Raw genomic sequence first — 14393 nt, forward strand, 5'->3', positions numbered from 1 at the left:
ATGCAATCTTACACAGTTACATACAATCAATATCAACACCTTGTAGGTGTAATGTCTGTCTTTTCTGAATGACTCTGCATTCTGATTTTATGCTCATTTATCTTTCCCTCAGTTTGCTTCGTCACAACTGAAAATGCATATGAATATTCATGAAGGAGATAAGTCACAGGAAGCAGCTGGCGTCGGAAATGGAAAGCGATTTCTAGACCCGTGCTGTCAGTGATAAAACAAGAAAAAGATGTTGTGAGCACAGAGAAATTCATTCCGAAATCCTTGTTCTGTGCAAAACACAGATGTTTTTTGTAAACATCAGATCTATGACAGTAAACATACTGAATCTCAGATTTTTAAATATTGTTGACAGTTCAGGCTCAGAAATCTGATTGAATGAGTCCCAACGAGTTAAAAACCATTTGTTCTACATTATCACGGCTGCAGGGCCCTTTTTTTTTTTTAAGGTTTTTGTAATTATTGCAGAAAATATGCTCTATTACCTACAAAATCTTAAACATTTTGTTCAACATCTACAAAACAATGCATGAGTTGAAAGGTAACCTTTAAGCAAACTACACGGCTGTGTAGTATGTGTTAGTTTATAGTTTGCAAGACTGTGATTATAAACACTAATGCCACATTTCCATTACCCTTCAAAATGTGCAAACTGAAATTGCGAAGTGAAAATATGCCTAATGGAAACGCGTCAATTTCGCAAAAACTATATAACCATATATCACAAAAAATTAAAATAATTATGTTTGCATGAAGTGGTTCTTCAGGCAATTCGAAAAAGGAATATGTCGCAAAAAAATGCTACATTTCTCAAAGAAAAAATTTCATTTTTAGAGGAGAAAAATAACTTTTAAGTAGCATGACATTGGTTAATTGAAACTGTGTCAATTCACAATAATTTTTTTATTTTATTTATTTATTTTTTATCAACATTTATGAAAATATTCCAAAAGGTTTTGTGCAAATCTGTAATGGAAATTTGGCTAATGAGGCCCTGAAAGTGGACTAGTAAGCAGATGCGTTTAGCTGTTTGGTGTAGCGCCCTTAGCCACTTGTTAACAAATGTGTTTTTAAGAAAACTAAAATCTTTAAAATATAATCACAAGTGGGTTTACTGATATATTTTTTCATAGAAATTATTAAGCTTGTGTTCATCACAGACCTTATTTTAGGCATTAAAAAACATTGATCTAAGGAACAGAAGTGCTAAAATCTAAATCGCTTCAAGGTTTTGGCCTACAAAAATACTACACACTACAAAGATCTACTAACTTAGAAATTTCATGCCTTACAAGACAAACCAAATCACAGCCTTGCATTCAGCATAAAATGCACACTTGTAAGTGTGATAATGCTGATGATAATTATAAGTGTCATAATGCTTTTATACAAACAAAATACAAAGGAATAGTACAGAATACAGGACCATCACAGTACAAATGACTGACATAGAAAAATGGATCTGCTCATGCGTCATGAACGGCCCCATTAAACATTCATCACATCACAATTACAACTTACAAACTCATCAGTAAGAATGTCCTATGAGGACTTAAAGGCAGTCCAATACTTTTGCATTTGGTGCAAACTAGAGGTACTGGCTTCTTGCAAAACCTTTTTATGTCTAGGTAAAATTGAAATCAGATAAATCAAATATGTTCTTAATACGCAATTGATCTAGTCTGACCTTCTCCTCAACAGTACTAACCGCTGGGCTCTTCATGTTGAATAGCAATACTACATCGATTGAGTGTAACTGGATGTTTTTCCTAGAAGTTTCTACAGAGACTAAAGCACACTATCAGGGGAAAAGCTCTTCTGCTTCAGTCTTTAATATGACTATATTGTTGCTATAATTTTTTTTTTTTTTTTTTTTTTTTTTGCCTCTGACATCTTTATGACTGTCACACACAGCTGCATTTTTAGCCAAATAAGTGGATTTGAATATAGAGGAAAATCTATTGGGAACTGACACTGTTATCTTCAGTAGTATATGAAGAGTTTGGTTCCAAAATGTGATAAACGGCATTTAAAATAAAAATAAAAAATTGAGTTTCCGCCAAAATCAGTATTGTTTGTAAAATTTGTAATTTTACGCAAAATGCGATATTCACAGAGTTATTAGGTCATATTTTCTCCTTTTTTCCAACCGCGACAAGTGCCTGTCTACCTTTTTGCAGACTGCAATATATCTGCTCAACCAATCACAGCGCACCATTCCACGAACTCTGGACAGTAATGGAAGCGCTTTGAATACACTCCGTATCTTAGTTTTACTTTTCCACTTTGTACTTTGTGATCAACAAACAAGCTGCACGATAAATCGCATGTGATTGTCATCCGCATCTCATCAGTAAAGCCGGTTCTGTGATTAATAGTACTTGTAAATCTCCATCACGTGCTTTCAGATGGAGCGTCATTTAATACACAGAGCCGTAGATCACAGTCAATCTGTGCTATATCGTGTTCATTAGATGAATTACATTTGATTAAGAAAGTGATATTGCGTAGCTTGTCAGTGTTAGTGTTTTTATAAATGCCATTTATGTTTTTGTTAATATAGCACATAGCACTAGTCAACTAAATGAATGTAACATGGCAAAGATGAATGCACTTTTGGAAGTTGAATGTAAGGGAAATGTCATTTTGGGATTTCTGTGGTCTAATGTGATGTTTATGTTCATGTTCTTGTTCATGATGAAATTTTCTTTTATTGCTGTAATTAATTTATAGCAAACAAGATGACCCGTTGAATTCATTTTGGAAGGGATGACTGATGGATGTATTTTTAGTCCAGTGCCTGTGTGTTGTGTATTTTCATCAGTTTCAATATGAAAAATAACTTTCATATTGATTCAATGGATTTATTGCATTTTGAGAAAAAAAATATCATGGATTTATTGCATTTTGGGAAAAAAAACAATCATACAATTTTATAATAAATCTTTGAAAATTAAAACCTGATCTTAATTTTTTATGTTATTATAACCTAAAGATGCTATGTGAAAGTTTGAAACAGAAAATAGTGTTTTTCATCTTGCTACTTTCCTGGTAAAGAAAACACATTTTTACTCAAATTAATCAAAATGGATTTATTGTTTTTTTGGAACCCAACTCTTCATATATAGTTTAGTCGTGCTTGCTGGAACAAGACTATTGCTTATTCTTAAGTTAAGGTAGGACCTGAGCCATATATAGACACAACAATGTAATTGAGACTTGGGGTTGGCCAGTAAGCAACCACCCGAACACCGCAGCAAATGTAACAATGTTGCAAGACAACCATCTACACCCAGACAAACACCCTAGCTTTGTTACACAGGCAAGCCCAGCTCATATTTTCTTCATAATCTAGTTTTTATTTGTGTCCACCGGATCAGACTGGAATTTCCCCCGGTGAGATGGTCTGAAGGGAAATATCGTGAGCTCCTTATATATTTTGAATACAATTATATTTGGTCTTCTTTTTCATGTTTTGAAGGTCTCTCTGGGATGGGAAGATCGGATAAGTTGCCACAGGTCTATTAGCAATGAAAAGTAAGAAATTAAAGCCAGGGCACTGAAGCCAACTTGACAGAAAGCCTGCATTTAAACTCTAAGGAGGAACCAGTTCAAAATCCAATTATTATGCACCAGCTCTGAAACTCCCTCTCCACCATGAACTGCTGCTGCATACAGAGTTACACGCAGAGGAAATGAAAATATTGCTGTGTGTGTGTGGAAGCTATTGACAGAAGGATCTTGTGGCTTCAATGACTTATGGTGGGCATCACGATGCAGTATCAATAACTCATTAAAACTGCCCACACATATATTGACTAATCTGCACAGAACATTTCAGAAAATGCAGTCAGTTTACACCAATTAAAAGACAATATTATAAAAATTGAATACTATAATTCACCAATAAAGTTCAATTTGACTAAATTTCACATTTTCTGAAGAAAACAAAATTGGTGTTTACCACAACACAATCACTACAACAATAGTGTTTTATAGATGGTTTGTTAGTGCATTATTATTATTATTATTTTTGCATGTTGCTCTGTAGTTGAAAGGATGTTCCATGTGATTTAGTGCATAATGAGTAGGATAAAAATGTGTTTAGGTTTACTACTTCCTCTAGACCAAAGTATGCTTCAGATTGCATATGTTATAGTATAAGCCCTATGTACAATGTTCATGATGTAAATTTAACTTTATATAAAATTTCAAAATTAGCATATAAGCATGTTTTTCTATCCATATGTAGTCTGTACTCAAAATTTTTACACATGTGACAATTAGTTTGTCCACAAGGTGGCAACACTGGCCAGGACCGTTGTTTTACGTTTGGAAAGAAAGAGATAAGAAGAAACAACAACAAGCTATATGCAGCAACAACAATATATGCTAGCATTAATAAGTGTTAGTGTGAGGGTGTTAATGCTAGTTTATTCACAACTAACGCTAGTTTAAATGAGCATGCATACCTTTTTTCAGCCATAACTTCTAGAGAGAAATAGCAAAGACACTGGACAAAGATAAAACTTTGGCTGTATATGCACAGAGTTTACATCAAAACTGATTTAGTGTACTTTGGGCTTAAGTCTATTAAGTACACTTTTAAATATGCATCACACTTAATACTTTAAGCCATATGGCTTTCTAGTCATAGGTGGTTTTCTGTGCTGACTATAAAGTGAAACTGATATATGGTAGATCCAGAAAATGTAAATATAGGTAAAGATGAGGAATATAAGAAACCTCTATGAAATATCTAACATTTGTTATAGTTGAGATTGAGTCCTATTCTTACATGGACAGAGATCATTATCCGATACACCCCAGAACTCACACTGATCCATATGTATGACCGAAGGAGGGATTGTCAGCAGCAATATCCATCTGATGTATAGCACACCTCCCCCACAATGTCAGCATGCGATAAGAAAACGCTTGCGCTTTTAAAGTTTGTTTTAGCGGGTTTTTTTTTTTTTTTTTTTTTTTTTTTTACTGTACCACAGTGGGGAATGTTATTGTGTGTTTTTGGTTTACTCTATCTGCAGTAAAAAAGCCCCGGGGGCCGCCTTATTCTTTTAGAAAAAAAAGAAACATCTTATTGCTGAAGATATTATACAGTGCTCATCCCTCAGTGCACGTTCTGCCTTCAGCCCTGAACACCTACGTAAAGCTGTTCAGCCCAGGGTTGTGCACCATTCAGAGGTGAGTTGAGAATGCCTTTGAAATCCCAATTCAATTCTTGCATTTCGGCTGAGGTAGACAGTATGCTTGTAATTTGAATAAGAAAGAAGCAGAATTAAAATGGAATGGCATTCAAAGAAATTCATATATCTGCTCTACATGTAATTTTCAGTACAAACTTGAAACATATTGTCATACAACAAATGGATCATTTCCAGAAATGTTGCACTAAAAAAAGTGATGCCAGTTCATCAATCATACATGTTTTTTTTTTTTTTTTTTTGAGAGAGTATGAGATATGGAGTGTGAATTACTTAAAAATGCATATTAGACAGACAAAATGCCATCAAATGTTGTCTCAACTAGCCTAAAGGAGTGACTGAATAAACAGATTTGCATTGAGCAGTGTTTCTTTTCAGGCTCCCAACATGCTTTGCCACATGAATAAATTATGTTTAGTTTTACAGGCTTTTTGTTTTATTTAGCTTTATTTATGCTGTTTGTTGTCACTCTTAGTTACATGTTGTGTGGCGATGTTAAGAGCTTATCTTTTTACTAGATGCACATCTTTTCTTTACAATACAAAAATTTTTTTTTTGAGGATTATTATGAAATTTTTTATACTTTTTATGTGTAACTGTGGGACTTTATTTTTTTTGTTGTGAAGAAGAACACACATTGGGTTTCCATCTTTTATTGGGACATTCCATAGACATAATAGTTTTTATACTGTACAAACTGCATTTTCTATCCCCCTACACTAACCATATACCTAAACCTACCCCTCACAGGAAATTTTCAGCCTTTTTAGATTTTCAAAAAACTTAATTCTGTATGATTTTTAAGGTGGTTTCCTCATGGTGACCATCTTTGTGGGGTCGTTTTGTTCCCATAATGTAGGGTATACAGTATCTGAATAACAAACAGACAAACACAGGTCAGCTTCAGTCTTTACATGATGGTAATATTAGAGCTCAGTTCTGTTTTCCTGCTTTCTGAATTGGAGACTTCGGAGGGAGCAGGGCACTTGCATATTATAATGAAGCAGTTTGTGAGCATCACATGTACCCTTTACTAACATACTTGTGGAAGTGTACTTCTTTAAGGGGTTCAGTTTATCTTTTTTACTTGGATTGCATACAAATGGAGTCCTCTTCAAAAAAAGTGCCATTCAAGGGCGCAAAAACATAGTTTGGAAAACAACTTTTTTTAGTGATGGGAGAAACAAAGCCTTTTGAAACTCTTAAGTAATTTAACAATCGCTTTGGAAAATGATTTACATTTCGAAACGCTTGAAGCCCCACAGGCTGGCGGAAACAACTGGTCAAAATGTAATGCAAATGTATAAATGTTTTGAAACTTCAGTATTTTGAAAGCATGCATCACTAGTGTTTTGTATATTTTGAGCATTCTTCTTCTTCTTCATCTTAAACTTCATCTGCTGTTTTCCCTCACGTACAAGTTTGCCATGATATAGTCTCATTGTTTGTTTCTCATGCCAAGTGAATGTGCTCAAGCGTCCTTTTGGACTACACTGACTTTTATCTTTATCTTTCATCTTCAAAATATCTTCGTCTTCCACAGAATAAAGTCATACTTTGAATTATATTACTGTAATTTCCTCTTCCTGCTATTAAAATTCAAATTAGAATCAGCGTCATGTGTGGCATGAGGCCAATTTAATTCAGATGCACACTCATGGATTAAGAGGGAGCCATTTTTTGCATTTTACCTAACCTTGGTTCTCACACTAGATTACTAAATAGTACATAAATCCAACAGCAGCAAAAGCTGTTTCTGCAAAATAAAAACAATCAACACATTGGTCATTTTAAACAGCACTTGCCAGCATGCATCTGTTTATTGACATCAGGGCAATGTTGTGAAACCTATCTGCATTTACTGTGTACTGCTCGCAAATGTTCACTGTTTTCTAATGTGAAAGATTTTCTGTTCACTGTGATAATGTGATATCAGAGGAGGCCATTAGCAATGAAACATCATGCCACAAAATAATGCAATGAAGATAATTAATACATTTAACAGCCTGACGCTTTTCTTCTGAAGTGAGTGTTCTCTTCTAATCAATCACCTCGATTTTGCTCAGCCATGCACTGTGAGCAGAAATCATTAGAGCAAATATACAGCAGAGTGCATTCAGAAAGTATTCAGACCCCTTCATTTTTGTTGCACCCTTATGCTAAAATGCTAACATTGTTGTTGTTTTTTACATAAATTCCAATAATTACATATCAAAACTAATTAATAAAAAAGAAAAAAAAAGTGAAATATCACACTGACATAAGTATTCACTCCCTTAAAATATAGTAGGGGGCACAAAAAGAAAACAAACCCTAATACTGTATAAGCCTTGAGTAGTTTGTAGCTAATTTGTTCTGAATGTACTTCCCCGTTTAAGACAATGTGCCCATCTTAATATATATATATATATATATATATATATATATATATATATATATATATATATATATATATATATATATATATTCCTAATAGATTAAAACGTTTGCTGTTTTATATTTTAAAATATAATAATTTTAATTATATAGCGCTTTATAAAATACAGTTTCAAAGCAGCTTCACATTATTTATTTTTTTAGTTTAAGTCAGTTCAATGTTGATTCAGTTCAGCTCATTTCAGCAAAATCCATCAAATAATAATAATAAAAATAATAAAAATAATAATAATAAATCAGTTCTACAGAAGACAATAGTTCTATCATCCAGCTAAAGTCAGGATTACTATAGTTAAATGAAACAAAAATTCAACCCATAAAAAAATTACTTGCCAAATAAAATTAATGTTAACTGTATATAGAAATGAATTTTATTTCAGTTACTTTCTGTGGCAAAATTTGTCATTTTCATTAAACAACATTTGTAATTTTCAATTAAGATTAAACAAAAATGAAAATAACCACAAACACAAAAACAATTCCTAAAAACAGAAAATAAAATAACAACAACAACAAAATATTAACAAAAACTATCGTGATACTAAAATACTCTGCTTCAAGTTTTATTCTCATTCAATAGTGTAAGTGCAATCAGTTTAATAATGCTGTGTTACTGAATATCAAATTTTTTTTAATCCCCAGAAGTAGTAGCAGTATTAATTATTTTGCCGTATGGTATTAGATAGCTTTCATTGTATTTATAGTCCCATTAGACATAGTGGTCTGCCTGTAGAGACTAAGACATATGGATGTGTTGAGATTGCTATCCAGAGACTTTTCATGGTTTATGGCTCTAGATTGGATTTCCAAGCACAGAAAGCATAAAACTCAAAGAACTTTCAAAGCAAATTATAATTAAGAACACAATTTATTCTAATTACTAGTCTTCATCTTTGTCTGGGAAAGTGTCCCAGTCTGCTCCTGTCTAATTATTGAGTGTTGACGAGGCAGCTGGAGCTGACGTCCTCGTTAAGCACTCCAAACGAGAACAATTAGTGCTGTTCAAAGCAGAACATTATACATGCTTCAAGATGCTCATCTGTTTATGCACCAGCTGACACGCAAATGTCGACACTTGATGTTGTTTCAGCTTTCTGTCAATGATGCCAGAGTGCTCAACTTTTCTTGTTAATTACCTGTGGTCTTACAGAGTAAAAGTTCACACTGCATGATTTGCAAAGTCGTCGGATCGCTGCCCTTCTCACACTACATGACTCTCTGGGGTTCCATGTAGTTGCTGTTGTGTGCACTCTACATGATGGATCGGCGACAGTGGATCATATACACGAGAACTGATACAGGAAATAACGTAAGATTACATGAGAATGGATCCATTCAAAAACGGCAGCCTTAAAAACTTGCAATCCAAGTTTTCTGTACACTAAATTGCAGTCAAAGCATAAAATTCGACAAAGAAGAATATAAGTAGAGATGGTTGCTTGGAGAAGCCATGCATGCTGATGTTTTGTTTCAGATCTATGACTCCACCCTCTGAACTTCCCCTTGCTCTGCATCTTGCTTTCTCATTGGCTTTAAAGGGTTACTCCATCCCAAAATGAAAATTTTGTCATTATTCACTTACCCCCATGTCGTTCCAAGCCCGTAAAAGCTTTGTTCATCTTCAGAACACAATTTCTAATTAAATAAAAATTGGAGAATCTGAGCTGTACGCAAGAAAACATTAGGTGCCATGCGAGATGTAATGAGTAATTGCATTATTCATCACAGATGTATTGGAGTAAAGAATACATATACTTATTAAAAAATGTTAAGTAAAAGTTGCTAATATATTGAGTAAATAACATATACTGAAATACTTTAAACAACTTATCTGCAAAAATGCAAATTTGTGAAAATGGTGATATGATGCGTGTTTGTACTATGTGTTCAGACGTGTTGCGAATCAGCTCAAAAGGGGAATATGAATAATTAATTATAAATATTTCGATCTGCTCTAATTATTTATTCGACATCTCAGTGTTAACTGTCTGTCAATTCTAAGAACGTAAATTTTTTGGTTAAGGAAAACTTTCACATTCTGACTATACAGTATTACTCAGAGCATGTAGCTAAAATCTACATGATTAGGGACTCCAGTTATGAGCAAACATTGAACAACCTCAAGTGTGATGCAAGTAAGACTTTATTAACTACATAAACACTTAAACTAGTCTAACATATGCATACATACACACACACACAAACAGTTGGCATAGGAAAAGAGGGTTAAAGCTTAAGCAGTAAAGAGAAGAGAAATAAAAACATGAAGCTATGGTACAATTTGATATTCAGCAGATCTACAGCCTGAAGGAAGTTCTCTTAGTTCAAACACACCTTTGTAAAAGGTGCAAATTATACTTAATGTATCAATTAATAAGACTAAGTTTGATACTTGCATGTCTTGTCAGTTTGAAAGAGAGTCCTGATGCACTTTGGGGATCCAGTAGGTTGACTGAAGTTAGGTGATGAGAAAGAACCATTTTGAGTCAGAGGATCTTGAAGTGGAAAGACTAGGCTGAGGCCTGGTACAAGCTTAGTGGTTTTTAAGACTCTTAGCTCAGCATCTTCTCCTGGATTTCCTGAATCTAAAAAAGAACCCCCCAATCTGGTGATCAATGATCTATAAAGGGTGACGATGTCACACCCTCAGGATTTGAGTGAGCCAATAAGAAAGTGTACCTTCTAAGGGGAAAGTTTATGACCCTTTGTCCTCAGGCATATGTTTTGCATATGGTCTTTGACTGGATGTTGGTGAAGAAACTATTGAAGATTCTGGTACCACTAATATCTTCCATAGGTATCAACATACAATATAAGTGGCCTCTGTTAACAATAGTATGCAATTCTAAAATGTTCATTTAAAAGAGTTTGTATCAATACATAAGCGAAACACTATAAGAGGAAAAATAATGAGATGGGGAAAATTGGGTACATGTCCCTATATTTCTCAAGTGGTTATATCTAGAGGGAGCTAGTATTAGGATGGACTTTATAGTATTAGGGTACATTTGTCTGTTTCAGAGTGAATTTAGAGTGAAAACTCTACATTCCTTTGAGTTGTAAAACAATCTTATCTTGATGTGTGTCTTTGTTACCAAGGTAACCAGAGGCCTGTTCTGCCCTTTTAAGGTGTTAGTTGCATTTCGGGGGAAGGGTCCATACTTGGCCCTTTGGTTAGATGAGGGGGCGTTAGATATTATTTGTTAAATATAACAAATAGTTGTGTGTCTGATTGGTCCAAATGCTACAGTCTATAGGTATACGCAGGCATGTGGTGTTTCTTTACAAATTGACATCCCCACCTACTGGCCTTGCATGCATAATACAGCATTTTTAGTTGCTGTCACGGATCAGTGTGAGCAGGGATTGTTTTGGCAGTTTTGTTGTCAGTATGCGAAACCTTTAAAAAATGCAAAGGAAAAGTTTTCTCTTTTAATTAAAATTGTCATTGTGTAAATGTACCCTAAATTGAAGATAAATGACATTTGCTGACTTGGTATTTTAGAATATGTCTGAAAGTTGTATCTTTTCTTTTCTTAAATTCTCTTTTACCTGAGACAAAATAGTAGTGAGGTATGATTGTTTCCTGCAGGTGTCCGCTAAGACTGTTAAGGTGCTGGTGCAATTGTTTATAGCACTGCCGGCATGGAGAGACATGTTATTGATGGCCTCTGTGTTGAGCTCTGAGGCTTTTCTAGATAGAAATTTGAGTGATAATCCAGCTGGAAGGAAGTCATCATCCCTGAGCTGCAAACATCTTCTTTTAACACCCATCCTCAAAAAAAAAAAGGTGTTGAAAAACTGCAGACTATATTTTATTCTGTTCTTATTACAAACATTACTGTAAGTAAGAATAGATGCGGTGCTACATATAATATACCATTTGTAAATGCAGTGTGTTTATAATGAAAATTGTTTAACAGATTATTTTGTTATTTTAATGTAAGAGAGTTGCTGTCACAATCTCACATAATATCATCATGATTACATATTAACGGCTTCCATAAAAATCAAATCCTACCAAAATGTTGTTTTTATTGAAATTAAAATATTCTTTCACTGTATATGCACTGGTGAAAATGCTGATTTTGACTTTGTTTCTCACTCTCCCTTCAACATATGCTGTAACATTTATTATTATTATTATTATTATTATTATTATTATTATTATTATTATTATTATTATTATTCAATAAAGAAAAAAACAACAACAACAGCTTATTAAACAAAACACTGAAAACTGAAACAAAAACCTTATAAGTAAGCCAAGAAGGCTTTCCTCAGAGCTACCTGTCTTCATAAAGTTTGTATCATTTGTACAATTTGCCCTCTTTTGCTATTTCCATATATAACACCGCAAGCCCAAAGTCATGCAGGCTTTGCATTCATTCAGTTATCCTATTTTCATAATTCATTTTCATGAACAATACATTCTCTCATAGTTGGCAACAGGGTCATGCCCTGCATAATATCTTAAATGCTACTGCAGAATAATTCATAAAGTAATGACTTTAACAACTGAAAGTAAAGTAACTCATGCATTAAAAATCCAACCCAAGCTACTGTACACTACTATACATATGCTCACACACATACACACTGAAATTGGGTGATACAACCATAATTCAATATATTTAAATTAATCAATAATGTAAATTAATCCAAGTAAAATTATGTCCGATTTTTTGCCATTTTTATTTTATTTAATATTAAAACCAATTAAATTCTAGACTTAAAATATTCTGGTGTACACTACCCTCAACTAATACTTGGTTGAAACACCTTTTACTTTTAATACAGCAGCCAGTCTTTTTGAATAGGAGTCTATCAACTTATCTGGATCTGTCATTTCACCCCCCACCCCCACTCGTCCTTGCAAAAGAGCTCCGGATTGATCATATTGTATTACTGTAAGATCTTCTGTGTACAGCCTGTGCAAGTTATTCCACAAGTCTTTCAACTAGATTTAGGTCTATACTCTTCCTTGGGCCATAACAAAGCATTCTTCTTCTTCTGAAGTCACTGCTTTGTTGATCTGGATTTGTGTTTGAGGTTATTGTGCTGAAAGATGAAATAGCTTTTCATCCTCAGATTTTTAATGGAGGCCTGCAGGTCTTGTGCCAGAATAGTGTGGTATTTGGCAATTTTCATGATTCCTTCTATCTTGACTACAACCCCAGCCCCAGTCCTAGCAGGAGGGAAGCAGAGCTATATCACGATGCCTGCACCACCATGATTTACTGTGGATATGATCTTGTTTAAGTGATGAGCAAGTTGTGTTTTTGGGTTACATGTACTTTTTAAAGTTCTAGCCCCAAAGCCCAATTTGGGTTCATTGGACCATAAAAAAATGGTGGAATTTTTTTGGTGGTATGATATGTGGATAATTGTTTTTTAATACAGCAGTGTCTAGTACACACCAGACGTTCCTGCAGCTTCTTTACTGTTGCTGTAATTTTCTTGACAGCCTCCTTGATAAGTTTCCATCTTGCTTTTACATCAGCATTTGACAGGTGTCCTGTGCTTTGTAGTGCCTCATTGTCTCCTCCTTGTCCTCCACTTGTTGATGATTGCCTTCATGGCACATCTAATGTTTTGGAATACTTCTTTACCTTTCTCCTGATTAGTACCTCCTCACAATGAGATCCCACATCCTTGTGCTCTTTGCTCTTTCCCATTGCTTCAGCATTAAAATGCGACCAAGAACATGCTAAGAAAGTCCTACAGAAGCTGATTTTTATTCAGGGTTAATCACTTAAATGATGAGTGGAAGATTCCTTTTAGTAAGAGTTTAATGTAATTAATTAATTCCAAACAGAGTAACAGTCGCATTATAAAAGGGTGTACACATTTTTTTATTTGTTTATTCTTTTTTTTTCACTTAAAAGGTATATTTATTAAAATTTTGTTATTTCAAAACTGCATTAAAGGTGGCAAAAGATCTCACGTTTTTACTTTGATACATTTTTAACAAATTCTAACAAGAGTGTGTAGACTGTGTAAACTGCAGGCCATGAAAAGACTGTTGCTAGGAGATATAAAGCATGAATATAGATTATGCCAGGACATATGAAACATATATATATATATATATATATATATATATATATATATATATATATATATATATATATATATATATATATCCATATGCTTCAAAATTCCTGGCATAATCTATATCCATGCTTTATATCTCCTAGCAACAGTCTTTTCATGGCCTGCAGTGGGTTTAGGGGACCAAGCTGAATGAAACCTTGATTTAATGGACATCTGATCCAAATAAAACTTCTAAATTTTTATACATTTTATTGTATAATACTATTGTGTATATGTTTTTAAGTTTTAAATACTGTCCCTTTTAGGCCATGAAGGTAGATCTTAATTTATAATTTATATGTAAACAAACACCACTTTTGTCATTTGTTTATAGAAAATGTATATTAAAGTTATTTTTATGATTCATATTTTAAATATAAATAATCTCAGCATGTATGTTGCATGAGACTTCTTACCTTTTCAGCAGTTTATAAGCACTGAGAATGATCATTTTATAAATATGCTGATTTATAGGATAAAACAATAAATTTGCAGATTATTTTAATTCATAAGTACATTAATATTTAAAGTCGAGTATAGTGAGGCCTTCTCCATTTCTTAATATACTTGATCTTCAGGATTATGGGTAGTGTAGTTTTTAACTGTCAGTTCAGCTATTTTTATAGA

At 33.7% G+C, this 14393-nt stretch overlaps 1 pseudogene; it reads right to left on the reverse strand.

Moving 5' to 3' along the window:
* The window catches only part of LOC109081527, a 40986-nt pseudogene extending 27638 nt beyond the window's left edge, over positions 1–13348 (reverse strand).
* Between the last annotated feature and the right edge of the window lie 1045 nt (positions 13349–14393).

The sequence above is a fragment of the Cyprinus carpio genome, chromosome B3, assembly GCF_018340385.1.
Source record: "Cyprinus carpio isolate SPL01 chromosome B3, ASM1834038v1, whole genome shotgun sequence".
In the NCBI taxonomy this organism is placed as follows: domain Eukaryota; kingdom Metazoa; phylum Chordata; class Actinopteri; order Cypriniformes; family Cyprinidae; genus Cyprinus; species Cyprinus carpio.